Source organism: Canis aureus, chromosome 15, assembly GCF_053574225.1.
Source record: "Canis aureus isolate CA01 chromosome 15, VMU_Caureus_v.1.0, whole genome shotgun sequence".
In the NCBI taxonomy this organism is placed as follows: Eukaryota; Metazoa; Chordata; class Mammalia; order Carnivora; family Canidae; genus Canis; species Canis aureus.
This window is the reverse complement of record NC_135625.1, coordinates 34,598,316-34,620,952: the sequence shown is the minus strand read 5'-3', so window position 1 is coordinate 34,620,952 and position 22,637 is coordinate 34,598,316. Positions and strand designations below refer to the sequence as shown.

At 38.8% G+C, this 22,637-nt stretch overlaps 1 protein-coding gene and 1 long non-coding RNA gene across 13 annotated transcripts in view; one reads left to right on the top strand and one right to left on the bottom strand.

The window, feature by feature from the left end:
• NRG1 (neuregulin 1) overlaps positions 1-22,637 on the bottom strand; it is a 1,069,619-nt gene that overhangs the window by 447,049 nt on the left and 599,933 nt on the right. The gene's annotated exons all lie outside the window — the stretch shown is intronic.
• Positions 1,613-22,637, top strand: part of LOC144284494 (uncharacterized) — a 67,184-nt gene continuing 46,159 nt past the window's right edge. For all 4 annotated transcript variants that reach the window (XR_013352919.1, XR_013352920.1, XR_013352917.1 and 1 more), the window contains exon 1: positions 1,613-1,771. This is a non-coding gene — a long non-coding RNA (uncharacterized LOC144284494). The remainder of the gene's footprint in view (positions 1,772-22,637) is intronic.

The window sequence follows — 22,637 nt, the reverse complement described above, 5'->3', positions numbered from 1 at the left end:
ATATAAATGTTTTAAATTATATGTAATGATTATTAAGAAAAATAACTCTTCTATGGGAATTCAAAGTGAGCACGACTACCCTGTTACAGTGGCACCACTGCCTGGACATTACTATCTATTCCAAGTGAAGTTTCTTGTCCTGAGATGGGCTTATAGTCAAAAATGTCTTACCCTAAATATAAAGACACAGAAATAAAGTCTAAAAAATTAAATAGGGGTCCCTATTTAATTTAGTTTAATGTGTCACACTGTAAAGCAAGCAAGCATAAGCCACCCTGGCTTATTTTGGAGATGGAAAAAAACATCTCACTTGCAATAGGGTATGTCCATTACAATGACAGGATACAGTGACTTCACATTTAATTCACCAGTAACACACACGTCAGGAATAGAAATAAAATTCAGGAACGAGGCAGATGAGATCCCAGAATCAAGCATCTCAGACTTGGTTTTTGACCAATCATCACAGAGCCTTTGGCCTGCAGGATTCTGCAGGGCCACAGGCTGATGCCTGATGTGTGCTTTTCAGCCTGGAGGGGAGGGCGGATCCCCACATTCACCTGAGGTGACTGGTGCTTGTGGCTGCTCCACTGAGCAGGTCCCAGCCCAGCTGCCTCTCACCTGCACCACTACCCCTCCACCCCCCAATCCTGCACCACTACCCCTCCACCTCCCAATCCATTTCCCACACAGCAGCCAGAGCGGCTTATTTGAAACAAAGTCAGACCCTCCTCCCCTTTTACTTAAAAGCTCCCAAGCCTTCCCATTTCCTCCCATTCAAGACAGAATTGTTACTGCGACCTAGAAGGCCCACATCCTTGCTACCCAGAGCCTGGTCTGGAGCCCAGCGGCGGCCAGGACGTCACCTGGGAGTGTGTGAGAAGAGCCTCTCTGGGCCTGCCCCCCACTTACTGAGTCAGGGTCAGCACTTTCACAATGTCCTTGGAGGCTTTGTACAAACAGGGAACTTGGAGAAGCTCACCCCTCATGCTCTGACCTGCACTTCCTTCTCTCCCCTTCTCCCCTTCCCTCTTCCGTAGCTATTTTGGGGCTGTTGGAGACATTGAAGCTGCCAACCATGATCCAGCCTCAGGCTTCCTCTCTTCCACTCTCTCACTTCCTTCAGGTACCTGCCCTAACGTTCCCTCACTCAGAAGGCTTTCCTGATGGCTGTAGCCAAGGCCCCTCTGAGCTCCCAACCCTGTTCTCCCCAGGTCACTCCCCCACCCATGGAAACGGCCTTATTTTAAATCAGGGCACTCATCTCCACCTGCCATGTTATATTCTTATTGTCTGACTCTAGGTCCATGAGAGCAGGGACTTTTTTTTTAAAGATTTTATTTATTTATTCATGAGAGACACACACAGAGAGGCAGAGACCTAGGCAGAGGGAGAAGCAGGCTCCATGCAGGGAGCCCGATGTGGGACTCGATCCCAGGACCCCGGGATCACGCCCTGAGCCAAAGGCAGATGCTCAACCACTGAGCCACCAGGTGCTTTGAGAGCAGGGACTTTGCGTGTATTTTGCTCACTCTAGATCCCCAGACCCTGGAGCAGTGCTTGCCACACGCTAGGTAGTTAATAAATAATCGTCGACAGAACAAGTAACTGAATCATGCAATCTCATGGGACAGAACCCCTGGAGAGGGAGAAGGCTCCAGAAGAACACAGAGCCTGGGCTGCTTCTGATCACCTCACACGAGCCTGGCTGCTTTGTCAGATGTCGTGTGACGCACTCTTCAAACTGGCCAGAAACGAACTGGGACCAAAGGCAAGTATCTGGCTGTGGGGTAGATTTTCTGCTCAGTTGAGGATAAGCCAGATCAAGCAGACGATACGGGGAACAAAGCACGGAGCTGCCGCTCCCCTTCTGGCACACGGCAGGATCAGGCTGTGCATTTCATCTAGACGATGTGTTTTTGGAAAGAGAAACGGCCAAAGTTTCCAAAATGTACGTGATTTTTTTTTTTTCCCAGAGAAAGATTAATCTTTACTTCTTCTAAAAAGCAACCTGTTTATACATTTGCTGGAGGATTTGTCTGGAAAAAAATTAAAATAGGAGAACTTGATTTGACACATCTGGAGCAGATGGGCATGTTTTGTTTGGCTTCCTGTAGATGTTTAAATTGGGGTTAAGATGGGGAAGATGGTAAAACTGTCTGAAGACTCAGGTGCCTGGGAAAAGACTAGTGTGGAATGTGGAAAAAAAAAAAAAGGAGCAGAATAAAATGTAGCAGGCTGCATGGTGAAAAATCTTTCCCTCTCTTACCCTGTCAAAGCGATGTTTTAAATGTTAGTGGGAAGAAAAGAAACAACGGCACGGGGACAAGCTTATGAGTGTCTAGGGCTGAAGAACACTTCACATCTAAGAATATTTTGCTCGGATCTACTCTTGGGTCTTAAGGCTACGATAATAGAGCCCCGAGAATCACTAGAGAGAAAACCTCCCAGCCACTTGGTATTCACCTTAACCTCTTAATTTCAATGAGAACTCTGCACAGGAGGCATGGGTGGGTTGAGGATAGTCAGCCACAAGGGGATGTTGCAAGTGGGGTCGAGTCCCAGCAGCTGTGAAAGTTTGGGAGCTACATGGAATATAACTGTATGGAGACAGGGGAGTGTAGGAACCAGCAAGGTGCTCTCGGATCCCATGCGGATCTCCAGTCACTGGAGCACAAAGGCATTATCTAGTGACCCTTGTCATGGTCTTTATTCAGGTTTCCTGTTTGGGATTGATTTTCTTTTTCTTCCCCTCCCTGCCACCCTCTCACCCCCTGGCTTTTTTTTTTTTTTTTTTCCCCAGCCATCTAAACAAATCACAGGCATTTGGTGTTCAACCGTAAGGGATATTTGTAAAAAAGAAAACAAAGACACGAATCCTCTCAGTTCTGGAGGAACAATGCTTAATTTTTCCCTCCCAGAGTTATCAGGAATGGGCACTGTTTTGTAGACGGGAGATCCCCTTTGGATAGAAACCGTGGATTACCTGTCACATAATAGAAAAACCGCCAATGGAAACGAGTTTCCTAGCCAACAAATCCAACATCATTCTGTTAGTAACTTTGAAAAACATCAGTCTTTAAAGGTTTGTTTGTTTTCTCATTTCAGGTTCCCAACCTGCCACGAACTACTTAAGAAAACAATGTTCTCATAATTACCGATTTTTAGGAATAAACTGTAATGATTAAGAATTCCGAATCAATTGACATTGCATCTCAAGAGGCTGCTTTTTAAAAATGTATTTTTTAAAATGCACCACCTGATTCTTAAATCTCTCAAACCTTGCTTTAATTAAGCACCAATCAAACAAAAGCAAGAGTTCTCTGCAGTTGTGCAGGAATATTTTTGCAGTCTATGTACTCAACCTCCATGTTAAAATCTGCTTTCCACTTTTTTAAAAAAAATATTAAATGATTTTTCTGGTCACAGCAGGTAAGAACAAATAAGTCCTGGTGGTTTACAAATAAATTAAGCGGTACCTTTATGTCTTTCTTTGGAAGACATGCTGGCATTTTTGTTCTTTTCTGATTGTTTTTGTGCCAGAAAAAATAACTGCAAGTATTCCAAAAGTTAGGAGGGGTTGGGAATCTCATCGCATTTTTAAATTGCTTCCAAACACTTTAAATGATGAGCTTTTGGACTAGAAAAGACAGAAAGAAAAACAAACCTAAATCTGCCCCACAACCACAAAGCACATATGCAACTCATAGCAAAGGATGTGTGCATGAATATATGAGGGTGGAATTTGGCCACAACCAGGCTGATAACATGCTTAATCAAATGGTTCATCATTCTGCCTCTATACATTTTCTCTTCAGACTTTGGCAAATTTATGGAGAAACGAACACAAATTCAGCCAACTAATTCTGGACTCTATCAACAGGTCCATTATTTTGTCAATCAAAATGCAACTCTTCAGCCCTCTGAACTTTAAAAAATAGTCCTTTCAATTGGAAGTGTGCTTATCAACCTTTTCTTCCACCAAATAATTTGATAAAACTCCCAATAGGTGTTTCTAGTTTGGATGAAGGAAACTGATTTACTTTATTGGGAAACACGAATATTTTGGTACAGATCTCTAAGATAACAGTTACCCTGTGAGCCACAGTCTAAAAGATATACTGACATTTTGATCAATTATGCATGACCCCCTGGGACACAGAGGCAGGGTGAATTATAGGCTAGTTTATGAGGTAGGAGTCTGTCTTCAGTAAATGCTCATCACTCCTTCTCTGAGCTGCATGCCTCCAGGAACCCATATCCCTGCACCCCTCTCCATGTCTACTACAATCTTCTAAACTAAGTGTGCTCTGAGTCATCACCTTGCACCGACCTCAAATGGAAAGGTACCTGTCTGTGTATCATTCCCATAGGTTCCTACTTTCTGATACTGGCCAACGTGACAGATCCTACCAAAGATGTTACTGGCTAGTATTCAGTCGATTGATCCCCATTCCAGGAAGAACTGAAGTTTAACTTTAGAAGCTTGAAAACTCAGTGCTCTAACCTGCTGAATGAAGGGATGAAGTTTCTTATTGATGTTGACTCATCAAGGTGGGCTGATAGGGAAGAAAAAAACAAAAACAGAAAAATCCCAGCCTACTTTATAATAATGGGGGGGGGGAGCCCTCTAAATAAGGTCATTGCCTGTATTGCTTTTGTGCCCAGTTAATTTTCTAGAAGGAGGCCATGCTTTGTGCATGAAACCTGTTCTGAAAATGCATGCTGGGCATGGTCTCACACTCCTAGAGCTTAGGTTGGTTGCAGAAAGTTCCTCTGACCCCAGGAACATAAAAGTAGGCTAGAAGACACATAAAGAGAATTACACTGACCAATTACCTAACCCAAAGTGGCCCTCAGTCCTTAGGAGCAGACCTAGTGATGAGTCCACCCAAAGGCCCATAGTATAGGAGATGTGTCTGTAAAAACATCTGAGCTGTCGACACACGAGTGGTGTGAAGATTCATAAGACTCATCCTCGCCAGTGTGAAATTCCAGCAAATCAAGGACCATTTGTCCACATTTTAACAAAAGAATGAGAGACTTGCAATAAACACAATAACATGCTTTCTAAGAGATTTTATGTGGGTAGAAAAGGAGCGTTTTCTCCTAAAAAGAATTTACCCCACTTTGGGGATTTGCATAGTATTTAGTATTCAGTATCCAGTCACTTCTCTCTGCATCTGCCCCTCATCTGTGAATCTCCCTGTTATTGGGCCATATCCCAAGTCTTCATACTTTCATTTCTTAAATTATGCTTAAATAATTTATTGTTAATTGTGTTTGAAAATGCTTGACGAAGCTACTCCGAAGTAGACAGGGTTTGATACAAAACTGAAATCTCTTCTTTCTCCTCTGCTCTACTTTTCTGACTTTCAGGAAGAATATTTCAGCCTATGGTAAATATATTCATGCAATTTCTGACAACTTTTCTGATTTAGGAAGACCTAGAGCTGAGGCAGGGCTGAAAGAAAAATTAAAAAAGTGAGGAGAGGTAGAAAGGGAAAAGGTTTAAGTAAAAGGGGCAAAGAAGCTCCAGAACACATTTGACCTATTTTATATTTCTATAACTGGTCTTATCCTCAAATACAAAGACCTGTAATTAGCTTTAATTGAGGAGCCCAGAAGGGAGGTGAAAGGAAAATCAAACCATAAGTGGTGATGAGAGCCTAGAATATCTTTGACGAGAAACTAGGAAAAAAAAGAGAGAAAACAGATTTGTAGCATTTGTAGTTTGATTCCTAATATTTGCCAATTTCTGTGGTGTAAACATTCCCAACATGACCAATTGTCAGCTGCCAAAGGGATGTCCCTGAACATGTTTTAGGAAGAGACACGTACAATTGGTGGGTGCAAGCCAGCTCTAGCTAACTGCCAAAGACCAGAGTTAAGTGGGATCTTCATGTGGTGATTGGTAAACCCAAAGAAACAGTCAAGGGCATTTCAAGGTAACATAAAAACTTTACTCTATCACACTGATTAAAATACGTTTTCAAATAATATCTGCCTTTTGAAGATGAAATTTTGTATTTCTCTACCTTTGCCTCACGAGTGTTCATGTGACTCGGTTTCATCATCAGGTATGGTTATGTCTCAATTTTAAATAGCTTATTTAGGGCCATCTGGGTGGCTCAGTGGTTGAGCATCTGCCGTTGGCTCAGGGCGTGGTCCCCCATAGGGGATGGAGTCCCATATCAGGCTCCTCATGGGGAGCCTGATTCTCCCTCTGTATATGTCTCTGCCTCTTTCTCTGTGTCTCTCATGAATAAATAAAATCTTATTTATTTTTTATTTCATTTTACATAAGTGAAAAAAGTCCCTGTGATATAAAACTGAAGAGTGACAATTTAAACATGTAAACTGATGAAACCATAGTGATGGTGCTTGTATTGCCTGTAATTCATGATTCCATAGCTTCTCTGCTCAGAGCCTAGATGGCCCTTCTGACAGCTCAGACAATTATTATAATTTATTTTTATTTCTGACCCTTCATGACTCCATACTGCATGCTACCAACAGATGAATCTAACAAAATATATTATGACTTTAAATATGCTGGGCATGCAAAGCAGATCAGATTCATCACATAATTATGAATTTTGTGTTTAAATGAATATTCATAAAATATTTACATATTGTTGTATGTGGGTACACATGTATGAAAAACAAACATTATATTTCTTTACAAGCTTTAAGTGCTAATAATTTATGAGAGGTAAAGGAACAAGCACTTGATTTATATCTATTAGGATATAAATTACATCCTAATTTTTGAGTTCACGTGCCACTGAAGCCATTGTCACTGTATTGCTCCTGTGCAAAAGACACATTTTGCTGTTAAGAATTTCATTAAAGGGGCACCTAGGAGGCTCAGTTGGTAGAGCATCTGCCTTCTGCTCAGGTCATGAAGCTAGGGTCCTGGGATCAAGCCATGTATCAGGCTCCCTGCTCAGTGGGGAGTCTGCTTCTCCCTCTCCCTCTGCTCTCCTGCTTGTGCTCTCTCTTTATCAAATAAATAAAATTAAAAAAAAAACCCTTCATTATGAGTAAGAGAGATAAGAGGTCCTTGACAAATATTTGTTTTTTGCTTCTCTGCTTAAATTCATAAATCGATGAATTACTTGATGCCTTGATAGAAGATTTCCTTCTTTTGCTTCCCATTGGCATGACAGACTGTGTATAGCATTATGAACCCATCAGGTGAACTCTTTTGCTTTTCCTACTAAAGCTCCACTTCAAAAAATTAGAATGGTTTTACCTAGAGAAAGCCTCTTCCTTCCCAGGTGACCTAGTCACAGAAATTTCATCATGTGAAAAGTCATCATGCCCATAGGGTTCTGACTCTGGGAGGCACAAGGCAGTTGCTATGCCATCATCACTCCATGTGGACCTGGAAGCTCTATGCTATAGTGAGATACAATGTGAGACCACAAGCAGGTCAAAAGCACAGCGTTTAGGAAAACACCCACCAATAGGCAACACTGGCAGGATGTAATGGAAAGCATTCATATCCTTCAGGTGTTCACAAACTATTAAGAAATGGTATCTGGAGCCTTGATCTATAGTTGCTAGAATTTAGAACTATTTCATTACCTCTAGCACTGGTCAGCTGATGTAGACACATGACTTTACCTTCCTTTACTTTATTTCAACACAGTCTTTTAAATTCTTTTGAGAATTAATATATTTATAAGAAGATACCAAATGAGTATTTGACAAGATATTTAAAAGACATTAGTGTCTATTACACCGTGTAAATAATGAGCATATTTAATAAATATATGGGAGAGGAAGGAAGAAGGGAAAGAGGGAGGGAGAAATAAATTAATATGTGGATTTTTTCTAAGTTTCTCAAATAAATTGGATAGTGAATATGATTCTTAGAACTAAGTCAGTCTATTATGGATTTATAATTTCATCATACCCATAGTTTAGACCTGCCCTTTAGTCTAATGCCACCAGGTTTTGAGGGATAAGGCTGTGTCTTACCCCTCCTTGGCATGAGCACTTTAGGGCCCTGTACGGAGATGGTCAAATCACAGACCTCAAAAAGACTCGATGGGTGGATGATTGATCCCTAATTACACAAACTAAAACCCAAGGCAGAAAGCATGGAGAAATTGTAGAAGGAAATGCCCCAAGAAACCTTGTGATAGTGTTGAGGATTGGCCTCTAAGGGACTACCCCATATGAAGTTTTGTTTACTAAAAACATTTTTAACAATCCCCTGCACCATGACTGAATTTAAACACACATACACACACACATACACACATGCATACGGAAAAAGGGTACAGGTGATCAGCATGTTGAAAATTGAATATATCTTTAATACTCAGAATCTGAGCAAATGAAATAAAGCAAATGAATAAATAAAACAGCATAAATCATCACTACCTACACAGTGTTCATGGATATCATTGGAAAATAAATCCATTTACTAGCACTGATAATAGCTGCTGAATTTTTAGTAAGCGTATTAGTTATTTACTGGTATTTAACGAATTACCACAAACACAGCCACTTAAAATAATATACATTAACATTCCCACAATTTCTATGATTTAGGAGTCTGAATACAATTTAACCGGGCCCTTTGCTTAGGGTCTTACAAGGCTACAATCAAGGTGTTGGCTTGGACTACAGTCTCATTGGAGGCTCAACTGAGGAAAGACCTGCTTCCAAGCTCATACTTTTGGCAAAATTCACTTTTTTGTTGGCTCTCAGCTGGAGGTTGCCCTCTCTTCCTGAGGTCACCCACAGTTCCTATTCATGTAGGATTCCCCAAAGTGGCCACAGTTCCTGGTCATGTAGGATTCCCCAACATTTCCTCAAAGCCAGCAAGCAAAGCGGGACATGCACTATAATCTTATGTAACAATTATACAATCACAACACACAGTCACATACACTTGGTCAACCTTGTTGCATTCTATTGACAAGAAACAAGTCAAAAGTCCTGCTTCCATTCAGTCAGAGGGAATCACATGAGAGAGTGAACACCAGGAGTCAGGGATCACAGAGACCACTTTCAGAGTCCAACACAGTGAGCAATGATCTTGAACAGTCCCCCCAAAATTCCTCAAATATATGTTCATATATAAAAACATATGTTTTTCTATGAAATTGTTGCATACAGAAAAGTGTGACACAATGAATGGATGAACATCCTCCCCGTTTTAGGAGATTAGGAAAAAATGCCTAGAACTAAAATTATCTGAATTATCATCCAAACAGAACCCCAAATATAAAGTGTCACAATATATGTCCCTTGCGTAATCCTGTGTAGGGATTCAGGGCATTCTTGACTCCTTATGGTCACGCATGCCATGAAAGTATGTATCGGCCTTCATGAAGAACAAGAAGTTTGGACTAATTTATTTCTACATTCAAAGGGACTATTGTTTTTATTCTAAATCATGTTTGATATTCCAAGTTCCTCTGAGAAAAGATCAGTCCCTTTGCATTTGATGAATGGTAGCTCATTTTGAAAGGAACACCTATTTTAACCTGTAGGAAAAAGTTACTTGTACCAATTGCTTTATCTCCAGGGGAATTACGGGTGCACTTCTTCAGAGAGGAGTTCTTGGAGTCATACTCACTCCACATTACCTTTTCCAATGGAATCACAAAATGTGGTTTACAAACTACTGTCTGGGGTATCTCTTTTACATCTCAGTGCATATTATTGGGAAGACTGTCTTTTCAAGAATTGCTATTCTGTCCCTAATTTGGGGCTAAAATCTCATGCTTTGATAGTCTTCAGGTCTATGGATATACAACTTTCTTTCTTTCTTTCTTTCTTTCTTTCTTTCTTTCTTTCTTTCTTCTTTCTTTCTTTTTTTTGATATACAACTTTCTTAACAGTAAGATCTTATGGAGCTACAACACTTATTTTTGTACCTCTTAGCACTGACGCTTAATGATTCTTTTACAAATTTTATCTACTCAGGCTGACAGTCCTTTCTGTTCTAACAGTGTTCTTCTTCAATGCTTCTCTCCCAAACTATATCCACAGATGGTTTGGGAAAAGAAAAAGTCAGGAGAGATCACGATGAGTTTAGTCCTTTCAACAAATTGAGACTACCCTGTTAGCTATTGCATTAACTCTTCTTGGATCTTATTAAGGGGCACTACGAGAGCAAAAAATGGAACAACAGGGTCAAAGAAGTAATTTCATTTCCAAAAGGCAAGCATTCCCTCCTGCCTCACTGGTCAAATTAATCCTTTTGTTTGTTAGTTTCATATTTCATGAAGGTTTTAAACTCAAAATCCAAGGATCCTTTTCTACTCCTACCCAGCAGCGCACACCATAGCTGTCGTGAAACTATCATTACACTTTGTTCAGATTTTCCAACTAAAAGGTCATAGACTTATACAGATATTAATGTTTCCTTTGCACTGAGACAGTTTAAATGTACCTTACTTTTTATTTTAAAAGATCACTGGAGTTGCTAAGTGTAGCTTTGATAAATATCACACAGATTAGTCAATGTTCCAGGGCAATTCCAGATAATAGAGGAGAAAAATCAGTCATTGTCACACGGTAGTACACACATTATATTTTTTGACAATCTATCCGCAAAAAGGGTCTGTTCCTTTGACCATCCAGTTCTTTTATTCTGTTTCCCCTAATCTTTTTTCTTTGCAAATCTGGGCAGCCTTCAAGGCCTGTCAATATGCCACTTTCTCCATGAAGTCTTTCTAAATCCCGTCATTCAGACTCCTTCCTTTTTCCAGGATCTTACAACATTATTTTGGAACCACTATTTCAACACTCATTTTGTTCTCATTCATAATATACTTAGTTTTTTATGTCTTTTCCAACCGAATTGTAAGTGCAGTGACAACAGCATTTAGCTTACATTCTCTGTTTACCAAAGTGCATTGCAAATTCTAGACCCTCATTCTCCAAACTAGAAACATCTCTCAGGTGTTTTTGTCATGGAATGCTGTGCAGTGTCTTGACAACTGGTCTGAGTGTTATAGCAACTATGAATGTCAGAGATAATAAGGTTTTCTTCTCTTTGCTTACTGGGGAGCTGGATTTACTTTTAGGCTTTCCTCCAGATTTTTATGGCAACATTTCTGTGTGCTTATCTTACCTCTGGCTTAAATGTTTTCTTTCTTTGTAATTTTAATTCCCCTTCCTTCAGGCTAATTCAATTAGTTATGTTAGCTTTTTATATTTATGTATTTATTGACTCTTTTAGATCAACTATGCCATGACATAGAATATTTCAGAATAAACAAACAGATACCCAATAAATGATTATTGATTAAATGATTATTGAATTTAATTTTTTATGGCATTTATCAAAGTCTTCTTGTACAGGAGTTACTTTGTGGCTGTGTGAATTCAGAAAAATGGTAATTAATAAAAGATGTCAGTCTTTGAGAATAAAAAAAAAATTTATTACCCATATGAATCTTTTTTTTCCATGATCGTCCATTATTATTAGAATTACTGGAAGAACAGGCAGGAGAGCGTTGGCTTTAGATTCCATTGTCCTATGTGTAAAATGAGGAGGTGTGGCAAAAAGTCTCTAAATTCTCCTCTGCTTCCAAGTTAGGGGATTTTCAAAGGCCCTTGGCTCTCTACTGCTCTCTGCCTATGTTGACACAGCCCCAGAACATTAGTGAGGAGGTTTGAAAGTTGAAATAAATCTTTCAGGCCCTTAGTTTTCTGTGTTGGTTTAGATTTCTAGACTGATGACGAATTAAGAAAGAGCTGCTTGGAGAATTTGACAGTGTGAAAATTTATACACAGCCCACCCAGGATAATTTCAGGATTTTTCTGAAGCTCCACAGTCGTGTGAGTGTGTGTATGGGGAATTATATGAGAAAAAAAAAGTTAATCTCTACTCAGCTAATAGAACATAAAAATAGCTCAATGATTTCAGGGGTATTTTCACCTTTAATGGTTAGAGATTTAATTTGAAAGCCTTAGTAAGATTTTTGAGGAGAAAAACAAAATAAGAGACAGATGGAGAAAAAAAAATGATAAAAAGTCAGGGTTAGACAATGGGATCAGGATATGGGGCTCACAGGGTGAGGATGAAATTTTACCATGACTTCTATGTTCTCCCAGCACCCCAAACTTTCCTAACCTAAGCAGCCACATGTCCTCAGAATGCCAGACAGGAAGGCAGCATTCCACTCTGTTTTGTATGGAGGCTGGGAAGTACTTGCCATCTATTTACCAGCTGTGCAACTCTGAGTAATTTCAAATCTACTCATATTATTGTCTGTAACATGAAAATAGTAATGGTATATATAGTATAGGGATATTAGAAGCATTAAATGAGATGATGTATTTACAACACATGGTGTCTGTCATTTATTCATCTAACACATATTTACTAAACATCTACTGTGTACCAAGCACTAGTCTATACAGTAAGAATATATTCGTGAACAAAAGAGATAAAGATTCCTTCCCAGTGAAGCTTCTTTTGTAAGTAGCTGATTAACAGAATTAATTGACAAGTGGTCTGGGGGAGAGAGTATCATGTGCAAGCTTGATTCTTTATTATGGGACTAGATGAAGAGAACATGTTGGAGAAAATCTGTTGGGAATGACAAGGACCCCTTAGCTTGGCAAACTGTCTCATGTTTTAGCATCTGCAGCATTCGGCCAGTATTATTTGGATGAACGTGTTCGTGCATTTCAACTTTTTGTGTGTGTGTGATTTGAAGAAAAACAATGCATAAACAAAATAAAACAAATTATGACAATAGGAAAGTCTCTTCATTAAGAACGTCTAATCCACAACGAACATGTTTCCCCCCCCTTTTACAACGTTGATCTATGAAACTTAAAGTAATATACTTTGTAATGGGCTTTACAAAATCAAGGGTGCGTGGTGTATAAAATAGTTAATATCATTCACTATCATTTTCAGAGTGGATTTTTAAAAATCCACATACATTTTTAAAAGGGAACATAACTTGTAGAAGGGATATAAAATGAGGTGTCTGCAGGTGTTTATAGTTCAGTAACCGCAAATCAGCCACAAAACTTTTTATTTCTATAAAGTCAGAACTTTATAGAGAATCCTGATAATTTCTACTCTTCTGATATTTGTTTCACAACTTCAGCATTTGGATTGGTTTTTGTTTTGTTTTGTTTTATTTCTGTCTCCTTTCTCTCCAAATGCAAATAAGTCAGATTTGTAAAAGAACTATTTAATTGGAGGTTGTGTTGGAAATTCTTAGTAGGAGGCCATCCTGACTATATAAGAAACTAAGACAAACACAGGACTTAATATTGTGTATTCCCAATTTTGTGATTTTTATAAATCTTCTCATTTCCCATTATGGTTTTTAGGATTACCTCTATTTGATAGATAATACTGTATCCTAAGCCTTCCTTATGTTAGATGCTTTATGCTCACAACAATCTTTCCTATTAGTAACAATAATTATTCTCTATTATAGATAGAGAACAGTGACAAGGAAGTTCTACAACTTTGTCAAGTCGGTAAATGGCAGCACTTGACCTTGAACTCAAGATCTTTGTGGCTCCAAAGCGCGGGTTCATGGAGGACATTGTATTTAAGTTAGGTTAAGAGCAGTATGAATCTAGGGGCATGAAGCCCACTGTAGTCAAGACAGGCTTAGAAATATTGTCAGGGGAAAAATATTCTGCAAGGGAAACCTATTAAAAAAATGTAACACTCATCACAAATTATTACATGCATATATTCATACTAAGACATATGTCCCAAATTAGGGGATAGAAAATAGAGAGTCTGTTTTAGCTTCTGAAATGTAAATGTCTAAGGTAATCTTTTCTGGCCCTGATGGCCCAATACTGAGGGAGTTGTAAAAGCAGATTCTTGTCCTTACTCCCTAGAGATTCCTGTTCAATAAATCTTAGAAGGGGTACAAGCATGTGTATTCTACAAACAGTCTTCAGATGAAACTGGTATATGGTCAGAGTTGAAAAGCAAGGGTTTGAGGGTATTTAATATTTTACAACAACTTCTGCCACTTCACCAATAGAGTCTTTCTAAAAGGCAAGAAAGAAAAACCTCTGTGTTGAACGAGTGGCGCTTCTATTTTCATTATTAAATAAACACACACACACAGTGATAGAAGTGTGGGGAGAAGTCTTATTTTCTATTTTCAGCATCATTTAAAAACATCACGAAGCAATGCAATATGCCCTTTGGGAATAGAATAAGTACAACAGTGGAAAAACTGGTAAAATCTGAATAAAATCTGAAATGCAGTTGATAGTGCTCTCAATGTTAATTTTCCAGTTTTGACAAATGTACCATGCTTATGTCAATTTTTAACATTAGAAGCTGGGAATGTTAAGATGAAGGGTAGATGAGAACTCTGTACCAACTTTGGAACTTTCACATAAATCCAAGATCATTCTAAAATAAAAAGTCTTTTTTAAAAAGATTTATTTATTTATTTGAGAGAGAGTGAGAGAGGAACAGCATGTGAACATGAGCCAGGGAGGGGCAGAGAGAGAAGCAGACTCCTTGCCTCCCCAGCAGGGAGCTAGATGTGGGACTTGATCCTGGGACTCCAGGATCATGACCTGAGCCGAAGAAAGATGCTTAACCAATTGAGCCACCCAGGCACCCCAAAAGTTTTTTGTTTTAAAACCATCATATCCAAGTACAAAACTCTTGAGGTGTTATTTCTATTTCCTGGGTTATGAAGTGTATCCTAAGGCAGCTAATAGTATTAAGGGCTTCTTGACCATAACCTACACCAGAAGTGGCCATGGGGAAGACAGAGAAGAGAAGAATTGAAGGTCAGGAGGGACAAAAAGATCAGGAATAAAATGGAGGGTGAGCCGAATCTGGGAGAGTCCAGTCCTCGGAAGGTGTGGGGAGTGGGGGTAACTGGGGGTAAGGGTGTTGTCACATAAAGCTTCCCTGAATCACAGAGAGTAGGCTGATCCTTGGAGAGGTCTCCCTTTGCTGTCTGTCCTGCCTTGTGCAGTAACAAAGAGTTGAATGATTTTGGCATCAAGCAAAATATCATAGGGTAGCGCCCTGGCGGGACATGGCAAATCAAGAATCTGAGGGTTGTTGAGAAAGGTCCTGACTGAAGTAGGTCCTTAATTAAAGCCAATGAGAATTCACTTCAGGATTAAGAGGGGCTCATTTACAGTGCATCAAAAAAAGGAAGATGGGGCACAAGAGAAAAAAGAAAACCATCAGGAACAAAAGAACTGAGGACTAAGACATACCGTCTTTGTTTTCTGGGCTGCTTGGGTTCGGAGGAGAGGCATGGAATGATTGGCACAGCCAGAGACTTTCTCCAAAGTCGCATATTTTGTCTGTGACCGTTTGTTAAGTGGTTCAAATCAACTTCCATTACTACATAGGGTTTCAAACTTATCTAGACTGTCACCTTTGGCTTTTCCAAAGGACTTCTGTCTCAGAGAGTTTTCCTTCTTCCCACCCCATACTTTTCACTCGTGAGCTTCTCTCCAGATGTAGCTTTCATACTAAAAGCATCATAGTGAGGATATCTAGGGACTTTGGCAATCCCGCTTCCATCTGAACAAGTTCAGGCAGTTGAAGGTTACACACCCTGGTTTGGGGGTATGTATGACAATGGTGTCCCAGTATCACTCATTTTATCAAGTTGGGGCAGAGAAGCTCCGAGGAGTATGACACGCGTTACAACATGTTGGAGCTTAGGAACCATTTAATTACCCAGCTCAAGATTCAGCTGACAGCCAAGCCCCAGAACTTATAAAACAGATGGGAAAGAAAAAGAAATGAATGAAATAGAACTCTTGTTTCAAGCTGATTACAAGAGGTTGACGAGGAAAGGAGAGAAGTGTGAAAAAAAAAAAGCCCTTACAAAAGTCCACATTAGTTGTTTGGAATGTGATTATATAAATGGAACAAGAGTAAAACCCACAAGTTTTTACATTGGACAAAAATGAAAATTTACGATTAAGAAAAGTTAAATTAGTTTACCTTCCCTAATCTGTATTTCCCTAATGTTCTGACACTCACTATTGGGTAGGCCTGCACCAAAAATAAATAAATAAATAAATAAATATTTATTTATTTATTTATTTATTTATTTATTTATTTATTTTTAGGGGGTTAATTATGTGCCTCTCTTTTTAACTGCAAAAACTTATGTGGTTTCTCTCATTTGGTGGTTTTAACCAGGAAGGTGAACTTGTGGTCAGAGTATCTGCATTACCCACATCTACCCATAGATGATGGGGCATTACTAAACCTGTAACCCAGAGCCAAGTATTCTCAGATCTCTTCATGATCTTGGGTAACTAATAAGCTGTTGGACTAACTTCCATTTCATTTCACACTTGCACTTGGAGACTAATATTACCTATTTGAAGTTTTCCTCTCTCAAGAGGTAGTAAAACACAGTTATTAAGAGACTGGACTCTGGAGTCACATGGCCAGGGTTTGATTGTTAGCTCTACCACTTAATAGTTGCATATTCTCACTTTATACCTTTTTATACTCAGTTTTCTTGTCTGTAAAATGGAGTTAATGGTTCTTATTTTGTAAGGTTGTATTAAATGAGTTCACTGATGACATATGAGTTCATGAAGTGCATGGAATTTGCCCTAGTGCATAAGTACTATGTGAGGATGAGCTATTATCCTCATTATCATTCATTGCAGGAGGGTTGATTACTTTACTTCCCCTTCCAACTTTGAAATGTTATTTCAGATTGAGAGTGGAGAAGAGATGATGGACAAAGAGACTAGTCAAATCCTCCCCTTGCCTGATGTGCAGGAATGCCCAAGGAAAACCATGCAAATGTGCATAAATGAAGGTTAAAACTTGGCTTTCTATCTTAAAATGGAGTTTCTCCAGACCTCAACACAGTCATCAGTTTGATTCTTGGGTTTCTCATTCTGTTTATATGTCTCCTATATTGGGAATTGTAAACCGGACCAGAGTTTTCAACACTTCTTGGACTATAGCTATTAAATCATTCTTTCGGATAACACATTGCATGAAATATGGTTATATCTAACACATGGTCATTTTTTTGCTTTAAACAGGGGGCCAAAATTCATTAAACTAATCTTTCTTCTAAATGATCCTAAACATTACTATTTTTTTATACAGTGGATTTCAAACTTGCTATTGATTTTCAGATCACTTTTAGAAATAAGACAGGAGATAATGTCTTTGAGTCAATGGTTGTGTTTCAGGAGGTGGGTCTTCCACCTTTTTATATAGGTAGGGTCCTGTGTGAATTATCATCTCATAGCAAGGTGAGAGTGAAAATTAAGGGCTATCTAGTTCATTTAAGACTTTCAGATTTCATGAGACAATAAAATGATAATTAAAAATATTAAGGACTGACATCAAGTTGCCAAACTTATTTTTGAAATGAAACAAACAAAACTACCAACTACTATTACCATTCATAAAAGAACATTTTAACACTCTATATATAACATAGATAACATATTTTTGCATAAAATAGAATTATAATAATATATGTGGTATGTGTATACACACATTCTAAGAGGGATCCTGTTGAGAATTAGAATATGAGGGCACCTGGGTGACTCAGTGGTTGACTGTCTGCCTTTGGCTAGGTCATGATCCTGGAGTCCCAGGATCGAGTCCCACATCAGGCTCCCCATGGGGAGCCTGCTTCTCCCTCTGCCTATGTCTCTGCCTCTCTCTCTTTGTGTCTCTCATGAATGAAGAATCTTAGAAAAAAAATTAAAAATAATTAGAATATGAGACAGAGTTAGGGGTGCTGGGTGGAGTTAGAGGGCCCTGAGCTCACTCTGTTCCCCATTTGCAACTAGATATCACTTACATCTAAGTCAATCAACCAGAAATCAATCCAAAAACTGGCAGAACAAACTCCACAACTAAATGTAGAGAAGAAGCCTCCATAGGAGAGGTTAGGAAGGTCAGAAACAGTGGTTGGAAGCTGCCTATAGGAGGGAGGGAGCTGCAGGCACAGAGAGGGGAAAGCACCAGGAAGCCCACAGAGGGAAAATGAATCCCCATAATGCCTGACCTTGAAAACCAGAAGGACCATTTCCTGAAAGTTTCTCTAACCAGTGGGACTTAGAGCCTAGAGCTTTAAAAGTCCACAGACTCAGTGCTAGACAAGCAGGAAGGGTGAGTGATAGCTGGGTCCTCACCCTTAAAGAGATAACAGTCTAAGGAGAGGCAACATAAAAGCAACTGCTTGCACATGGTGTGGAGGGGGCATGTTTATATTGATTTTGGAGAGTGTTGGGGGACTTCTCTGGGAACAAAGGACCCAAAAGCTATCATTTTCTTCCCCTGCCCCCCAGCATAAACAGAACCACCTACTGGAGGGGCACTACAGGGACCTGCTACCTGCCTAGCTACCTAACCTGCTAGCAGTGCACTCCACTTACAAGTTCTTCTGAGGACTTGCCCACTCAAAGACTGTTGACCTTTCCTTGGACTCAGCACAATTTTTGTTAACACTGCACCTGAGCCCAACATCTGCCTCTGTGTGCCATGCACCCATGACGACCCCACTTCAGGGGTTCTGGCCTAGGACTAGTGGCTCAGTGCAAATTTGGCTAACACTCCACCTACCTCAGCCAGCCAATGAGTACACAGATGTCCCGTGCCCCAGCAACCATACTTCACACTTAGCTGCTGTGTGCACAGACACTGTCCACCCCTGGCAACCACTGCTACCCTGCCCTGGAACCCTAGCTGCCACTGCTATACTTCAGGGGAGCTGGCCTAGCACTAGTGGCTTAGTGCACATTTTGATAATGCCATGTGCTCGTTATGCCTAGCTGCTGTCCAAATATTGCCACGTGGCCCCAGCAGCCTTCATCGCCCTGGCAACCACCTGGCTTTGGGGGATCCAGCCTACAAGTGGGTCAGTGCAAATTTTGCTAACACTACCATTCTGCCCCTAAGCCCTCTTGCTGCTACCTCCCCTCAGAGCTGACCTGCCTGGAACTCACTAACATCACAGAGAGCAAGCACAGCCCACAAGAGGCAAAGAGTCAGTACAGATATCTAGACTGAAAGGAAAAATGACTCAGATACAATAGCAGGACACAAGCAACACACATAGGAGGCTCCCCTGGAGTACCAGGTTCTGCTGAATGGGGATACTGCTCTGCAAGGCATTATAGGATCTCTTCTCCATAAAGCTACTACTTTCAAGAGCAAAAGATGTACCTAACTTTCCTAACACAGAGAAACAGACATAGAAAGTAGACAAAATGAGGACACAGAGAAATACGTTCTAAATGAAAGAACATAAAATCACAGCAGGCGATCTAAGCAAAAAAGAAATAAGTAATGTGCCTGATATAGAATTTAAGTAAAGTAATCATAAAGATACAGGACTTCAGAAAAGGATGGAGGATATTAATGAGACTCTTGACAAAGAGAGAAAAATAACATATCAAAGATGAAGAACACAGTAAATGAAATTAAAAATACAATAGATGGACTAAGTAGAAGGCTACATGTACAGAGGAATATAACATGACTTAGAGGACAGAGAAATGGAAAGAAATCAAGCTGAACAGGTGAGAGACATAGTAAGAATAGACTTATGGAACTCGGTGACTCCATCAATCATTTGCACTATAAGGATCCCAGAAAGAGAAGATAGAGAAGGTGGACAGAAAGTGTATTTGAAGAAATAATACCCGAAAACTTCCTGAATCTAGGGAGAGAAACAGAAATCCAGACTCAGGAGGCACAGAGATTCTCCAACAAATTCAAACCAAAGCACATAGTAATTAAAATGGCAAAAAATAAGGTCACAAGAGAAAGGAAGACAGTTACATACAAAGGAAACCCCTTACAGCTCTTGGCTGATTTTTCAAGGAAATTTTGTAGGCCAGAAGAGAGTGGTAGGATATATTCAATGTGCTAAAAGGGAAAATATCTGTAGCCAAGAATACTCTACGCTGTAAGACTTATTCAAAATAGAAGGAGAGATAAAGAGTTTCCCAGAAAAACAAAAGTTAAAGAATTCATGACCACTACATTAGCTCTACAAGAAATGTTAAGGATGATTCTGTGAGTGGGAAATAAAAGCCATAAGTAAGAGTAAGAAAAATAGGAAGCACATAAAAAGAGGTAAAAAAAAAAATGATACCAAATATCAAACATGAAGGGGAGATGAGTAAAGAATGAGTTCAAAAATAAGTGACCATAAGATTAATATGTAGATTGATATAAGCAAAAGATGGTATGTATAAACCAAATGGTAACCCAAATCAAAAAATAGTAAGAGATATGCAAAAAATAAAGAGGAAGGAACCAAAGCATGTCACTAAAGAAAACCAGCACACCATGAAACAGAGAAAGAGAACAAAGTATCAGAGAAAAATAACAAAAACAACCACAATGCAAATAACAAAATTGCAATAAGTACATACCAACAATAATTACTTTGAATGCAGTGAGGATCAGTGCTTTGTACAGGAATTCCCATAAGTTGAGACTTTTCATTCTGTTTTATCAGAGTGCATATATGTCCTATTTCAGGAAAAGTTAAAACAGTCATTTACAAAAGAAAGTCAATCTGTATTGAAGCATTTTAATAAAAAGTTAAAACAACAACAAGAAAATAATTACTTTGAATGTAAATGGACCAAATGCTCTAATCAAAAGACATAGGGTGATGGAATGGATAAACAAACAAACAAATAGGGAAACAAACAAAAAACAAGACCCATCTATATGCTGCCTATAAAAGACTCATTTCAGATGTAAAGACAGCTGCAGATTGAAAGCAAGGGGATGGAGAAATATTTATCATGCAAATAGATGTCAAAAGAAAGCCAGAATAGTAATACTTATATCAGACAAAACAGATCTTAAAGTCTGTAAAAAGAAACAAAGAAAGACATTATATCATAATAAAGAAGACAATCCAACAAGGAGATCTAATAATTATATATGCACCCAACATGGGAGCACCCAAATACATAAAACAGTTAATAACAAACATAAGGGAAGTAATTGATAGTAATACAAAAATAGCAGGGGACTTTAACACCACACTTATATTGATGGACACATCATCCAAACAGAAAATAAACAAGGAAACAGTGGCTTTGAATGATACGCTGGACCAGATGAATTTAACAGATATACTCAGAAATTCCATCCTAAAACAGCAGAATACACATTCTTTTCAAGCACACATGAAATATTCTCTAGAAGAGATCACATTTTAGACCAGAAAACAAGCCTCAACAAATTCAAAAAGACTGAAGTCGAACCATATACTTTCTGACCACAATACTATGAAATTAGAAATCAACCAAAAGGAAAAATCTGAAAGGACCACAAATACTGGAGGTTAAATAACATGCTACTAAACAATGAAAATGTCAAACAAGAAATCAATAAGAAATCAAAAAGTATCTGGAAACAAATGCAAATGAAAACACAACAGTCCAAAACCTTTGGGATGCAGCAAAAGAGATTCTAAGAGGGAAGTCTATAGTCGTACAGGCCTAGCTCAAGAAGCTAGAAAAATCTCAAACAAACAGCCTAACTTTACACCTAAAGGAGCTAGGAAAAAGAACAACAAACAAAATCCAAAACCAGCAGAAGGAAGGAAATAAAGATTAGAGCAGAAATAAATGATATGGAAACTAAAAAACAAAACAAAAGAAAGAATCTTCCCCAAAGCCAGAACAGATCATGAAACTGAGAGATGGTTCTTTGAAAAGCTCAACAGAATTAACAAACCCCTAACCAGACTCATCAAAGAGAGAGAGAGAGAGAGAAAGGACTCAAACAAAATTACCAGTGAAAGAGGAGAAATAACCAACATCACAGAAATACAAACAATTGTAAGAGAATATCATGAAAAATATACAGCAGCAAATTAGACAACTTAGAAGAAATGGATAAATTCCTAGAAACATATAAACTATCAAAATTGAAACAGAAAGAAATAGAAAATTTGAATAAGTCAATTACCAGTGGAGAGATTGAATCAATAATCAAAAACCACCAAACAAACAAAAATCCAGAACCAGATGGCTTCATAGGCAAATTCTGCCAAACATCTAAAGAAGAGCCAGTACCTATTCTACTCAAATTATTCCAAAAAATAGAAGGAAAACTTTCAGTTTAATTCTATGAGGTAAGTATCAACCTGATACCAAAACCAGATAAAGACACCACAAAAAAGGAGAACTACTAGCCAATATCTATGATGAACATACATGCAAAAATCCTCAACAAAATGCTAGCAAACAGAATCCAATGATACATTTAAAGAAACTATTCATCACAATCAAGTGGGATTTATTTTTTTTCTGACTATTTTATTTTATTTTATTCAAGTGAGGTTTATTCTGGGGATTCAAAGGTGGTTCGATATTTGCAAATCAATCAACACGATACATCACATCAATAAAAGAAAGGATAAAAACCATTATGATCATCTTAATAGATGCAGAAAAAGCATTTGACAAAGTACAATATACATTCATGATAAAAGCCCTCAACAAAGTAGGCTCAGAGGGACCACACCTTAATATACTAAAGGCTACATATGAAAAACTCACAGCAAACATCATACTCAAGGGAAAAACTGAGAGTTTTCCCTCTGAGGTCAGGATCAATCCAAGGACGTCCACTCTCACCACTTTTACTCAATATAGTA